The following is a 15,000-nucleotide window of genomic DNA, read 5'->3' on the forward strand; positions in this document are numbered from 1 at the left end:
CGTCGTGGGGGGTGCGGTGGGGTGGGGGGGTGCGCCGTGTCGTGGGGGGTGACGCGGGGTGGGGTGGGTCGAGCGGGGTTTTCGGAGGCGTGGCGGGGTGCTGTGGAGGGAGCGGGGTTTTTCGAGGTGGGGTGCGGGGGTGCGCCGTGTCGTGGGGGGGGTGACGCGGGGTGGGGTGGGTCGAGCGGGGTTTTCGGAGGCGTGGAGGGAGCGGGGTTTTTCGAGGTGGGTGCGGGGGGGGGGGGGGGGGGGGGCGTTGTGGGGGGGTGCGCCGTGTCGTGGCGGGTGACGCGGGGTGGGGTGGGTCGAGCGGGGTTTTCGGAGGCGTGGCGGGGTGCTGTGGAGGGAGCGGGGTTTTTCGAGGTGGGGTGCGGGGGGGCGTCGTGGGGGGGTGCGCCGTGTCGTGGGGGGGTGACGCGGGTCGAGCGGGGTTTCGGAGGCGTGGTGGTGTGGCGTGGAGGCAGCGGGGTTTTTCGAGGTGGGGTGCGGGGGGGCGTCGTGGGGGGGTGCGGTGGGGTGGGGGGGTGCGCCGTGTCGTGGGGGGGTGACGCGGGGTGGGGTGGGTCGAGCGGGGTTTTTGGAGGAGAGGTGGGGTGCTGTGGATGGAGCGCGGTTTTTCGAGGTGGGGTGGGGGGGGGCGTCGTGGGGGGGTGCGGTGGGGTGGGGGGTGCGCCGTGACGCGGGGTGGGGTGGGTCGAGCGCGGTTTTTTGGAGGCGTGGCGGGGTGGTGTGGAGGGAGCGGGGTTTTTCGAGGTGGGGTGCGGGGGGGGGCGTCGTGGGGGGGTGCGCCGTGTCATGGGGGAGTGACGCGGGGTTGGGGTGGTCAAGCGGGGTTTTTGGAGGAGAGGTGGGGTGCTGTGGAGGGAGCGGGGTTTTTCGAGGTGGGGTGCGGGGGGGCGTCGTGGGGGGTGACGCGGGGTGGGGGTGGTCGAGCGGGGTTTTGGGAGGAGAGGTGGGGTGCTGTGGAGGGAGCGCGGTTTTTCGAGGTGGGGTGCGGGGGGGCGTCGTGGGGGGGTGCGGTGGGGTGGGGGGGTGCGCCGTGTCATGGGGGAGTGACGCGGGGTTGGGGTGGTCAAGCGGGGTTTTTGGAGGAGAGGTGGGGTGCTGTGGAGGGAGCGGGGTTTTTCGAGGTGGGGTGCGGGGGGGCGTCGTGGGGGGTGACGCGGGGTGGGGGTGGTCGAGCGGGGTTTTGGGAGGAGAGGTGGGGTGCTGTGGAGGGAGCGCGGTTTTTCGAGGTGGGGTGCGGGGGGGCGTCGTGGGGGGGTGCGGTGGGGTGGGGGGGTGCGCCGTGTCATGGGGGAGTGACGCGGGGTGGGGTGGGTCGAGCGGGGTTTTCGGAGGCGTGGTGGGGTGCTGTGGAGGGAGCGGGGTTTTTCGAGGGGGGGTGCGGGGGGGCGTCGTGGGGGGTGACGCGGGGTGGGGGTGGTCGAGCGGGGTTTTTGGAGGAGAGGTGGGGTGCTGTGGAGGGAGCGCGGTTTTTCGAGGTGGGGTGCGGGGGGGCGTCGTGGGGGGGTGCGGTGGGGTGGGGGGGTGCGCCGTGTCGTGGGGGGGAGACGCGGGGTGGGGTGGGTCGAGCGGGGTTTTCGGAGGCGTGGTGGTGTGGCGTGGAGGGAGCGGGGTTTTTCGAGGTGGGGTGCGGGGGGGGCGTCGTGGGGGGGTGCGGTGGGGTGGGGGGGTGCGCCGTGTCGTGGGGGGGTGACGCGGGGTGGGGTGGGTCGAGCGGGGTTTTTCGAGGTGGGGTGCGGGGGGGGGGGGGGGGGGGGGATATGCGCCGCGTCGTGGGGGGGTGCGCCGTGTCCTGGGGGAGTGACGCGGGGTTGGGTGGGTCGAGTGGGGTTTTTCGAGGTGGGGTGCGGGGGGGGGGGGGATATGCGCCGCGTCGTGGGGGGGTGCGGTGGGGTGTGGGGGGTGTGCCGTGTCGTGGGGGGCTGACGCGAGGTGGGGTGGGTGGAGCGGGGTTTTCGGAGGTGGGGTGTGGGGGGTGTGCCGTGTCGTGGGGGACTGACGCGAGGTGGGGTGGGTCGAGCGGGGTTTTCGGAGGCGTGGTGGGGTGGTATGGAGGGAGCGGGGTTTTTCGAGGTGGGGTGCGGGGCGGCGTCGATGGGGGGTGCGGTGGGGTGGGGGGTGCGCCATGTCGTGGGGGGGTGACGCGGGGTGGGGTGGGTCGAGCGGGGTTTTCGGAGGCATTTGTGGTGTGGCGTGGAGGGAGCGGGGTTTTTCGAGGTGGGGTGCGGGGGGGGGGGGGGCGTCGTGGGGGGTGCGGTGGGGTGGGGGGGTGTGCCGTGTCATGGGGGAGTGACGCGGGGTTGGGTGGGTCGAGCGGGGTTTTTCGACGTGGGGTGAGGGGGGGTGGGGGGGTGCGCCGTGTCGTGGGGGGGTGCGGTGGGGTGTGGGGGGTGTGCCGTGTCGTGGGGGGGCTCACGCGAGGTGGGGTGGGTCGAGCGTGGTTTTCGGAGGCGTGGTGGGGTGGTGTGGAGGGAGCGGGGTTTCTGGAGGTGGGGTGCGGGGGGCATCGTGGGGGGGTGCGGTGGGGTGGAGGGTGCGCCGTGTCGTGGGGGAGTGAGGCGGGGCACGGTGGGTCGAGCCTGGTTTTTGGAGGAGTGGTGGGGTGCTGTGGATGGAGCGGGGTTTTTCGAGGTGGGGTGGGGGGAAGGCGCCGCGTCGTAGGGGGGTGCGGTGGGGTGGGGTGGGGGGGTGTGCCGTGTCGTGGGGGGTGACGCGGGGTGTCGCGATGCCCCCTCCCCCCCACCATGCCCCGACATGACGCGACGCGCCCCCTCCCCAACATAACATGACAACCCCCCTCCCCCCCCCATGACATCCCCCCATCCCCCATGACACGACACGACGCGATGCGCCCCCCCCATGACGTCCCCCCCTCAAAAATTCGCCTCCCCCCTCAACACACACCACCCCCCCCCCCCCCCCCCTCAAAAATTCGGCCCCCCCATGACATCCCCCCCAGCCCCCATGACACGATGCGACGCGACGCGCCCCGCCATGACACGACACGACACGACGCGCCCCCCCCTTCCCCCCTCAACACACACCACACCATGTCGCGACGTGCCGCGCCCCCCCCCCCCCATGACATCCCCACCCCAGCCCCCCCACCCACGACACGACATGATGCGACGCACCCCCCCCCCCCCCCCCCCCGATGACATGACACGATGCGACGCGCATCCCCCCCCTCCCCGCCCCCCCATGACACGACACGATGCGATGTGCCACCCTCCCCTTAACACACACACCCACCCAACGCAATGCCCCCCCCCCCCCCCCCCCCCCGCGCCCCATGGCCTGACACGACGCGACGTGCTCCCCTCCCCTTAACACACCCACCCACCCTCCATGACGCCCTCCATGACGCCACGTGGAGGGGGGGGGGGGAGGGGTGGTGTTTTGTGTGTTGAGGGGGGGTGGGGTGGTGTGTGTTGGGGGGGGGGGGGCGAATTTTTTGGGGGCAGGGGCGGGGGAGGGGTGGGGTGGTGTGTGTTGAGGGGGGGAGCGAAATTTGAAGGGGGGGAAGGGGAGGGGTGGAGTGGTGTGTGTTGAGGGGGGGGGGGGGGGATTCTTGAGGGGCGGAGAGGGGTGGTGTGGTGTGTGTTGAGGGGGGGGGGGGGAGGGGTGGTGTGGGGTGGTGTGTGTTGAGGGGGGGGCGGGGGTGGGGAGGGGTGGTATGGCGTGGTGTGTGTTGAAGGGGGGGGGCGAATTTTTGGGGGGGGGAAGGGGCGAAATTTGGACGGGGGGGCGAATTTTTTGGGGGGGGGGAGGGGTGGGGTGGTGTGTGTTGAGGGGAAGGCGAAATTTGGAGGGGGGGAAGGGGAGGGGTGGTGTGGTGTGGTGTGGTGTGTGTTGAGGGGGGTGGCCGAATTTTTTTGGGGGGGGGGGGGGGTGGGGTGGTGTGTGTTGGGGGGGGGGGGCGATTTTTTTGGGGGCGGGGGGGGGGGGGGGGGGGGGGGGGAGGGGTGGGGTGGTGTGTGTTGAGGGGGGGGCGGAATTTGGTGGGGGGGAAGGGGAGGGGTGGTGTGGTGTGTGTTGAGGGGGGGGGAGGGGTGGTGTGGTGTGTGTTGGGGGGGGGGGGGGGGTGGGGTGGTGTGTGTTGAGGGGGAAGGGGTGGGAAATTTTGGGGGGGGGGGGCGAATTTTGGAGGGGGGGGGGGAGCGGTGGTGTGGTGTGGTGTGTGTTGAGGGGGGGGGCGAATTTTTGGGGGGGGGAAGGGGCAAAATTTGGAGGGGGGGTGAATTTTTGGGGCGGGGGGGGAGGGGTGGGGTGGTGTGTGTTGAGGGGGGGGCGAAATTTCGAGGGGGGGAAGGGGAGGGGTGGTGTGGTGTGTGTTGGGGGGGGGGGGATTTTTGAGGGGGGGGGGGGAGGGGTGGTGTGGTGTGTGTTGAGGGGGGGGGGGGGGGGGCAAAATTTGGAGGGCGGGGGGGGAGGGGTGGTGTGGTGTGGTGTGTGTTGAGGGGGGAGGGGGGGGAGGGGTGGTGTGGTGTGGTGTGTGTTGAGGGGGGAGGGGATTTTTTAGGGGGGGGGGGGGGTGGGGTGGTGTGTGTTGAGGGGGGGGGGGGGGAATTTTTGGGGGGGGGGGGGGAGGGGTGGTGTGGTGTGGTGTGTATTGAGGGGGGGGGGGATTTTTGAGGGGGGGGGAGGGGTGGTGTGGTGTTTGTTGAGGGGGGGGTGGGGAGGTGTGTATTGAGGGGGAGGGGTGCGAATTTTTGGGGGGGGGGGGGGGGGGGGGCAAAATTTGGAGGGGGGGGGGGAGGGGAGGGGGGGGGCAAAATTTGGAGGGGGGGGGGGGAGGGGTGGTGTGTGTTGGGGGGGGGGGATTTTTGAGGGGGGGGGGGAGGGGTGGTGTTTTGTGTGTTGAGGGGGGGGGGGGGGGGGATTTTTGAGGGGGGGGGAGGGGTGGTGTGGTGTGTGTTGAGGGGGGGGGGATGTGGTGGTGTGTGTTGGGGGGGGGGGGGGGGAAATTTTGGGGGGGGGGGGGGGGGAATTTTTGGGGGGGGGGAGGGGAGGTGTGGGGTGGTGTGTGTTGAGGGGGGTGAGGGGCGAATTTTGGAGGGGGGGGAGGGGTGGTGTGGTGTGGTGTGTGTTGAGGGGGGGGCCAATTTTTTGGGGGGGGGGGCAAAATTTGGAGGGGGGGGGGGAGGGGTGGTGTTTTGTGTGTTGAGGGGGGGGGGGGGGGGGAATTTTTGAGGGGGGGGGAGGGGTGGTGTGGTGTGTGTTGGGGGGGGGGGTGGGGTGGTGTGTGTTGAGGGGGGTGGGGGGGGGGGATGGGTGGTGTGGTGTGGTGTGTGTTGAGGGGGGGGTCGAATTTTTGGGGGGGAGAAGGGGCGAAATTTGGAGGGGGGGGGGGAGGGGTGGGGTGGTGTGTGTTGAGGGGGGGGCGAAATTTGGAGGGGGGGAAGGGGAGGGGTGGTGTGGTGTGGTGTGGTGTGTGTTGAGGGGGGGGGGGGAAGGGTGGGGAGGTGTGTATTGAGGGGGGGGGGGCGAATTTTTGGGGGGGGGGAGGGGTGGTGTGGTGTGGTGTGGTGTGTGTTGAGGGGGGTGGCCGAATTTTTTTGGGGGGGGGGGGGGGTGGAGTGGTGTGTGTTGGGGGGGGGGGGGGCGAATTTTTTGGGGGCGGGGGGGGGGGGGGAGGGGTGGGGTGGTGTGTGTTGAGGGGGGGGGAGGGGTGGTGTGGTGTGTGTTGGGGGGGGGGGGTGGGGTGGTGTGTGTTGAGGGGGGAGGGGTGGGAAATTTTTGGGGGGGGGGGGGGGCGAATTTTGGAGGGGGGGGGAGCGGTGGTGTGGTGTGGTGTGTGTTGAGGGGGGAGGCGAATTTTTGGGGGGGGGAAGGGGCAAAATTTGGAGGGGGGGCGAATTTTTGGGGCGGGGGGGCGAGGGGTGGGGTGGTGTGTGTTGAGGGGGGGGCGAAATTTCGAGGGGGGGAAGGGGAGGGGTGGTGTGGTGTGTGTTGAGGGGGGGGGGGAGGGGTGGTGTGGTGTGTGTTGAGGGGGGGGGTGGGGTGGTGTGTGTTGAAGGGGGGGGGGGGGGGGGCGAATTTTGGAGGGGGGGGGAGGGGTGGTGTGGTGTGGTGTGTGTTGAGAGGGGGGCCCAATTTTTTTTTGGGGGGGGGGGGGGGGGGCAAAATTTGGAGGGGGGGGGGGAGGGGTGGTGTGGTGTGGTGTGTGTTGAGGGGGGGGGGGGATTTTTGAGGGGGGGGGGGGAGGGGTGGTGTGGTGTGTGTTGAGGGGGGGGCGGGGAATTTTTGAGGGGGGGGGGAAGGGTTGTGTGGTGTGTGTTGGGGGGGGGGGGGTGGGGTGGTGTGTGTTGGGGGGGGGGCGAATTTTTTGGGGGCGGGGGGGGAGGGGTGGGGTGGTGTGTGTTGAGTGGGGGGCGAAATTTCGAGGGGGGGAAGGGGAGGGGTGGTGTGGTGTGTGTTGGGGGGGGGGGGATTTTTGAGGGGGGGGGGGAGGGGTGGTGTGGTGTGGTGTGTGTTGAGGGGGGGGGGGGGGGCAAAATTTGGAGGGGGGGGGGGAGGGGTGGTGTGGTGTGGTGTGTGTTGAGGGGGGGGGGGGGAGGGGTGGTGTGGTGTGGTGTGTGTTGAGGGGGGAGGGGATTTTTGAGGGGGGGGGTGGGGTGGTGTGGTGTGTGTTGAGGGGGGGGCGGGGAATTTTTGAGGGGGGGGGTGGGGTGGTGTGTGTTGAGGGGGGGGGGGGAATTTTTGGGGGGGGGGGGAGGGGTGGTGTGGTGTGGTGTGTGTTGAGGGGGGGGGGGATTTTTGAGGGGGGGGGAGGGGTGGTGTGGTGTTTGTTGAGGGGGGGGGTGGGGAGGTGTGTATTGAGGGGGGGGGTGGGGAGGTGTGTATTGAGGGGGGGGGTGCGAATTTTTGGGGGGGGGGGGGGGGCAAAATTTGGAGGGGGGGGGGGGGAGGGGAGGGGGGGGGGCAAAATTTGGAGGGGGGGGGGGAGGGGAGGGGGGGGGGCAAAATTTGGAGGGGGGGGGGGGAGGGGTGGTGTCGTGTGGTGTGTGTTGGGGGGGGGGGATTTTTGAGGGGGGGGGGGGATTTTTGAGGGGGGGGGGGGAGGGGTGGTGTTTTGTGTGTTGAGGGGGGGGGGGGGGATTTTTGAGGGGGGGGGAGGGGTGGTGTGGTGTGTGTTGAGGGGGGGGGGATGTGGTGGTGTGTGTTGGGGGGGGGGGGGGGGGGGAATTTTTGGGGGGGGGGGGGGGGGGGGAATTTTTGGGGGGGGGAGGGGAGGTGTGGGGTGGTGTGTGTTGAGGGGGGTGAGGGGCGAATTTTGGAGGGGGGGGAGGGGTGGTGTGGTGTGGTGTGTGTTGAGGGGGGGGCCAATTTTTTGGGGGGGGGGCAAAATTTGGAGGGGGGGGGGAGGGGTGGTGTTTTGTGTGTTGAGGGGGGGGGGAATTTTTGAGGGGGGGGGAGGGGTGGTGTGGTGTGGTGTGTGTTGAGGGGGGGGGCGAATTTTTGGGGGGGAGAAGGGGCGAAATTTGGAGGGGGGGGGAGGGGTGGGGTGGGGTGTGTTGAGGGGGGGGCGAAATTTGGAGGGGGGGAAGGGGAGGGGTGGTGTGGTGTGGTGTGGTGTGGTGTGTGTTGAGGGGGGGGGGGGAAGGGTGGGGAGGTGTGTATTGAGGGGGGGGGGGGCGAATTTTTGGGGGGGGGGAGGGGTGGTGTGGTGTGGTGTGGTGTGTGTTGAGGGGGGTGGCCGAATTTTTTTGGGGGGGGGGGTGGAGTGGTGTGTGTTGGGGGGGGGGGGGGGGGCGAATTTTTTGGGGGCGGGGGGGGGGGGGGGGGGGAGGGGTGGGGTGGTGTGTGTTGAGGGGGGGGGGGGGGGTGGTGTGGTGTGTGTTGGGGGGGGGGGGGGTGGGGTGGTGTGTGTTGAGGGGGGAGGGGTGGGAAATTTTTTGGGGGGGGGGGCGAATTTTGGAGGGGGGGGAGCGGTGGTGTGGTGTGGTGTGTGTTGAGGGGGGAGGCGAATTTTTGGGGGGGGGAAGGGGCAAAATTTGGAGGGGGGGCGAATTTTTGGGGCGGGGGGGGAGGGGTGGGGTGGTGTGTGTTGAGGGGGGGGGCGAAATTTCGAGGGGGGGAAGGGGAGGGGTGGTGTGGTGTGTGTTGAGGGGGGGGGGAGGGGTGGTGTGGTGTGTGTTGAGGGGGGGGGTGGGGTGTGTGTGTTAAGGGGGGGGGGGGGCGAATTTTGGAGGGGGGGGGGAGGGGTGGTGTGGTGTGGTGTGTGTTGAGAGGGGGGCCCAATTTTTTTTTGGGGGGGGGGGGGGGCAAAATTTGGAGGGGGGGGGGGAGGGGTGGTGTGGTGTGGTGTGTGTTGAGGGGGGGGGGGGATTTTTGAGGGGGGGGGGGAGGGGTGGTGTGGTGTGTGTTGAGGGGGGGGCGGGGAATTTTTGAGGGGGGGGGAGGGGTTGTGTGGTGTGTGTTGGGGGGGGGGGTGGGGTGGTGTGTGTTGGGGGGGGGGGCGAATTTTTTGGGGGCGGGGGGGGGGAGGGGTGGGGTGGTGTGTGTTGAGGGGGGGGGCGAAATTTGGAGGGGGGGAAGGGGAGGGGTGGTGTGGTGTGTGTTGAGGGGGGGGGGGGATTTTTGAGGGGGGGGAGAGGTGGTGTGGTGTGGTGTGTGTTGAGGGGGGGGGCGAATTTTTGGGGGGGGAAGGGGCGAAATTTGGACGGGGGGGGCGAATTTTTGGGGGGGGGGGGAGGGGTGGGGTGGTGTGTGTTGAGGGGAAGGCGAAATTTGGAGGGGGGAAGGGGAGGGTTGGTGTGGTGTGGTGTGGTGTGTGTTGAGGGGGGGGGATTTTTGAGGGGGGGGGGGGGGCGAATTTTGGAGGGGGGGGGAGGGGTGGTGTGGTGTGGTGTGTGTTGAGGGGGGGGGCAATTTTTTGGGGGGGGGGGGCAAAATTTGGAGGGGGGGGGGAGGGTTGGTGTGGTGTGGTGTGTGTTGGGGGGGGGGGATTTTTGAGGGGGGGGGGGTGCTCCCCTCCCCTTAACACACCCACCCACCCACCATGACGCCCCCTCAAAAATTCTGCCCCCCTCCCCCCCCCCCCCCCAACACACACCACACCACACCACCCCTACCCCCCCTCCAAAATTCGCCCCCCCCCCCCCCCCCCCCCCTCTCAACACACACCACACCACACCACCCCTTCCCCCCCCCCCACCCCCCCTCAAAAATTCGCCCCCCCCTCCCCCCCCCCCCCCTTCAAAATTCGGCCCCTCTCTACACACACCAACCCCCCCCCCCCCCCCCCCCCCCCCACCCCCCCTCAAAATTTCGGCCCCCCCCCTCCCCCCCCCCCCCCTCAAAAATTCGGCCCCCCCCCCCTCCCCCCCCCCCACCCCCCCTCAAAATTTCGCCCCCCCCCCCCCCCCCCCCCCCCCCTCAAAAATTCGGCCCCCCCCCCCCTCCCCCCCCCCCACCCCCCCTCAAAATTTCGCCCCCCCCCCCCTCCCCCCCCCCACCTTCAAAATTCGGCGCCCCCCCCCCCCCCCCCCTCCAAAATTCGGCCCCCCCTCCCCCCCTCAACACGCCATGTCGCGAGGTGCCATTCCCCCCCCCCCCCCCCCCCCCAAGGAAAATTTCGGGCTTTGTAGGTATGCCTTGCCGTTGGAGCCGAAAACACCTATAGGGGAGGTACCCTACTCGAGGCTTGGCTCTCCTTGGGCGCGTCGCGGCATGGGGCCGTAGTGCGTGTCGCTTGGGTATGGTTAAGTGGCTCGGGGCTTCCCCCAGGCATAGGTGAGTGGGGATGGTGAGTGCAAACAGTGAGAGTGAGGGGGAAAGGGTAGTCTTTTTATGGGGCGAGAGGTGAGTGGGGTGTTGTGCTACCTCAAAGGGTTTCGGAGGTGCGTCCTTGCGTGAGCACCAAAAACTTTCAAGTGCCATGGGGAATTCCCCGCCCGATGGGGGGAGATAACAAGGTGGACTGTTGAGTCGCGTCGGCGCTGGGCCGTGTCGCGGTGCCGCGTCGTGTTACCTTTCGTGGCGTGTTACCTTCCGTGTCGCCCTCCGTGGCGTGTTTGGCTATGCCGTGCCGTGGTGCCATGTTGAGTGGGAAAACCGTGTTGTGATGCGAGATGGCATGTTATGGTGCCGTGTTGAGTCCCAAGGGACGCGATATGCCGAGTTGAGGTGTGTTTTGGAGCCAAGGCATGTTTTGGGGAGTTTTGGAGTTATGTTACACTTGGTATCAGAGCGGGACCCCGTGACGCATCGGAGACGTCTGGAGGCGGGGAGGGGCAAAAATACACAAAAATAGGCAAAAATTCAAAATTTTTCAGAAAAATTCCGAAAAAAATCATAAAAAATTCAAAAAAATTCAAAAATTCATAAAAAATTCAAAAAATGGGAAAACACAAGAAAAGTGGGAAAAGAGTGAAAAGTGACCAAAACGAGATGAAAAAAGCACGAATCGAAGCCGAAAAGGTCAGAATTGAGAATCTGTATGATTCGAAACACAAGGTTTTGGCAAGATGGTATGATTGTGAGGATGAACGCAGGATCTTGTGGGAAACGAAGGTGAATTGGCTAAAGTGTGGATATGGATTTTCGAAGCGAGAGGAGCAGGATTTGGAGAGGAGATTGAATGGAGTAAAGACTAAACAAGTTGGGCTAAAAGAAGAGTTACAGGTGCTAAATGATAAACTAGAAGAATGGTATGAAGAGCACAGAAAATGTTTGAACTTGGATCTGTTATATATAGAAAAACAATTGAGATTGGAAATCAGGGAAGAGTATGGAGAGGTTGTGGCACAAGGGGGTATGCCTGATGAAAAGGGAAAAAGTATGAAACCTCAGGTAAATCAAAAGAACCCAAGCTCAGAAATGCAAGAAATGGAAACGGAAAGTGGGTCGGATAGTGAGAGCAGCAAAAGCGAAGTAGAGAAAGAAGAGGACATGTGTGCTGCAGTAGAAGCTCAATTGGCAAATGGGGAAAGGTTAATATCAGAGGGACAATTGAGTCATGCCGAACGTATAAACTTACTACAGGTGATGAACTTATTGAAAAAAGGGTTGGCAGAGCAGAAAGGGAAATGTGGAGCAAAGACCAAGCCACCAGATGTGTTAAGTGAATCAGATGAAGAATCAATAACAGATGAACCAACTGCTTGGACGGATGAGACTTACTTAGATGAGCAGATAGATTGGGAGGCCGAAAGAAGGATACGGCAACAAATGATGCAAGAGGCACACCAAAGGGAGAGGGCTCAAAGGGAAAATGATTTTACTCAATTTGAAGATGCACCAGAAGAGGATGGGACGTGCGAGGCGAGGCAATGGAGAGAAGAGGAGTGGGGGGCAAATGAGCCTTACCACGAATATTATGACCAGCCTGAAGAAGCCTACTTTGGAGATCAAGAAGAAGAGTTAGAAGAGGACAGGTGGGCCAGAGGGGATCAAGAATGGAACCCGGATTATTATGCACAATCACAAAGGTTCGAGCACGAAGAACAATACAGCGAGTGGGGGCAAGGAGAAAGAGAGGAGGCCTACGGGCCATATTCTTGTGATAACGACTGCGAAATACGACAAGCAGAGCAATGGTGGGCTGATAGGCCATATGATGAGGAGCAACCTGAAGAACTCGTAACGGAGTCAGAGAATATAAATAAAGTTGTGATCAGAGAGTATCCACGGGAACAAAGAGAGGCCTGCGGGCCAGGTATTATGTTTGATGAAGTTCTCATCGAAGATTGCGCGGAAGAGCAGATGGTTGATGAATCAAATCTTCTACCAGATGGAGTGATCCTAGAGGAGTGCAGAACGGGGAATGGGGACAGGAGAGATAGCGATCAACTTGAATTTTTCGATGAATGTGCAAGGTATGACTATGATAATGGTAAGATTGAGGAAGTGGGTGTTTGTAGCGCTGAAGACTCCTGCACCTGGAGGGAGTATAAAGAAATCAGGACAGACGATTCAGAGACTCCTGAACCTAGGGGGAGTATAAACAATCCAGGACAGGAGGGGCTGGGAGCTCGGGGGTTAGAAGAAGTGGAGGCAGGGGAAGAACTCGTGAGCCGCGAGTCTAAACAAACGGCCGTATGCGAAATGGAGACTAATGAAGAACTCGTGAGCCGCGAGGATAAAGAAACGGCCGGATGCGGAGAAGGCATGGTACTCGTGAGCCGCGAGGATAAAGGAACGGCCGTGTGCGGAGTGGAGAAGGGAGAAGGCATAGTACTCGTGAGCCGCGAGGATAAACTAATGGCCGGCACAATACTCGTGAGCCGCGAGGATAAAGAAACGGCCGTGCGTGGAGAAGGAAATGGAGAAGGCATGGTACTCGTGAGCCGCGAGGATAAAGAAACGGCCGTGTGCGGAGTGGAGAGCGAAGGAGAAGGCAGAATACTCGTGAGCCGCGAGGATAAACAAACGGCCGTGTGCAGAGAAGAGGATGAGGGGGAAGGCATAATACTCGTGAGCCGCGAGGATAAAGAAACGGCCGTGTGTGAAATGGAGGTGAAGGGAGAACTCGTGAGCCGCGAGTCTAAACGAACGGCCGTGTATGGAGAAACAGAGTTGAGGGAAGAACTCGTGAGCCGCGAGTCTAAAGAAACGGCCGAAGGCAGAGTGGAAGAGGTAGATCAAACTCGTGGAGCCGCGAGTCTAAACGAACGTGCCGGATGGGTTGAGGAACAGGTGGAGGCTAGGGAGACGGGAGATGCTGAAGAACTCGTGAGCCGCGAGTATAAACAAATGGCCGTGTATCGTGACAAGTGGGTGGATGAGATGGACAGTGAAACCAGAGGAGCAGGTGACGATGGGAAGGGCTGTGAGGAAAAAAGGGAAAAGACAGAGACGTGTGCGGAAGAGCAAGATGAATACGATGTGGTGAAAAGGCCCAGGGCGAAGGGGGTGGTGATGACAGAGGAAACCGAAAGACCACAAAAGATTGAGGCAGCGGGAGAGGGGAATCATATACATACTAATCAAGAACTACAAACACTTTCACACAAAACTTTGGAGCAAAAAGATGGGACTACATCGGCTGAATCAGAGGGAGACAAGCCCTCATACAGCAAGGAAGATAGGGGTGCTGGGGCGCCCCTCGCAGGGACAGATAGTGACGAATGGACGCTCTTGAGGGGGACTCAAGTCGCTGAGGTGCATGAGGCTGGGGACCCTGCGCTTCGGATGAGAGTGTCTTTCAGGAAACCCACTCTGATCTTGAAGTCCACAAACACATTCAAGCCCATTCCGGTCTCGGGACCAAGGGGGTGCAACCTGTTGGGTAACATCCTGGTGGTTGGTTGGCTTCACGATCAAGCCGAGCAGGTTGCGCGGAGGCTTCACCCTCCAGGTTTGCAAGGACAGATCCGGCTCAGTGAGGAGCCCAACACAAGTGCAGAAATCAGGTGTGAAGGCTTGGTTTCAACCTGGGTAACTAAGGTTAGTCCCGGCATCAAGAGGCCATTACTCACAGCCAAAGAAATGGATTTGGCTATCAGGGCAAGGCGACATGCGAAAATATCGCATATCAACTTGTACAAGCTTTTCTGGTCCCACTTGCAAAATCAGGCCGTACAGGGCCATGTCGAGGTGGACACAGCGAGGGAGATGGCCCTCGCGCTTCAAGCTAGGCGGTTTGATGGGTCTCATCAAGTCTCTCTAGCTTGTACGCAGGTGATTCAACTCAATCTGGTCAATCAGGGCCTTTTAATGCAAGCAGGCGCAGTTTCGCTACCTATTAGCAATGGCCACGGCGTGCATGTGCGCATCACCGAAGTGAATCAGGTCAGGGAGGGCCGACACACAGGTTTTCAGCACCAACGGGCAATCAAGTCGGATCTAGCTAAACAAGGCTTGCTACCTCTCCACGCTACTGGTATGCAGAGTTATGCGAAAAGGAGAAGGGTAAAACATGCGGGAGCAATCGATCGCACTAGGAGGGCGCGCCGACACTCGACCCCAAAGACTAAAGGTTTGTGCTATACAAAGGCATTCCCGAAGATCCGTGCTAGATGGGGCACTCGAAGGAGAAAGCGAAAAGCAAGGGGTGGCGCTGCGCAGTGGGATCACTTACTTCGAGCTAAACGCTACGCAACTGTAGTGAAGAGTTATCCTGCTACGAATCACATAGAATCGCGCAGTCCAACAAGAATCAAGGCGAGGAGCAAAGGACTTCTTCATGCAAGCGCGATGGACAAAACAAGGAGGGCAAAGAGGTACGTGGCCTTCAAGCACATCACCACGACGTCCTCAAGTGGAGCAGCAACGAAAGATTCGAGTACAGGGAGCACAACAAACAAAGGAGCTTACGACGCCGACACAACATCTTAGCATTGGGGGAAGATCTAACAAAGTGAAGGCGTCACAAGACAACCTTGTAAGTATATTTGAGCGCATAACTATGTAGGGGCATTCATATAGTTACCTTCACTTTTTTGAAGTTAGGTATGAGTGTTGGGATTACTCTTGTAAATACCAAATTGTTAATACCTACTCAACTCGAAGTGGGCTTCGAGTTTTTTGTAGGGGGGGTGTGTATAGGGGAGGTACCCTACTCGAGGCTTGGCTCTCCTTGGGCGCGTCGCGGCATGGGGCCGTAGTGCGTGTCGCTTGGGTATGGTTAAGTGGCTCGGGGCTTCCCCCAGGCATAGGTGAGTGGGGATGGTGAGTGCAAACAGTGAGAGTGAGGGGGAAAGGGTAGTCTTTTTATGGGGCGAGAGGTGAGTGGGGTGTTGTGCTACCTCAAAGGGTTTCGGAGGTGCGTCCTTGCGTGAGCACCAAAAACTTTCAAGTGCCATGGGGAATTCCCCGCCCGATGGGGGGAGATAACAAGGTGGACTGTTGAGTCGCGTCGGCGCTGGGCCGTGTCGCGGTGCCGCGTCGTGTTACCTTTCGTGGCGTGTTACCTTCCGTGTCGCCCTCCGTGGCGTGTTTGGCTATGCCGTGCCGTGGTGCCATGTTGAGTGGGAAAACCGTGTTGTGATGCGAGATGGCATGTTATGGTGCCGTGTTGAGTCCCAAGGGACGCGATATGCCGAGTTG

The sequence above is a fragment of the Lygodium microphyllum genome, chromosome 16, assembly GCF_053477565.2.
Source record: "Lygodium microphyllum isolate KBCC chromosome 16, Lygodium_microphyllum_v1.1.10, whole genome shotgun sequence".
NCBI classification, from domain to species: domain Eukaryota; kingdom Viridiplantae; phylum Streptophyta; class Polypodiopsida; order Schizaeales; family Lygodiaceae; genus Lygodium; species Lygodium microphyllum.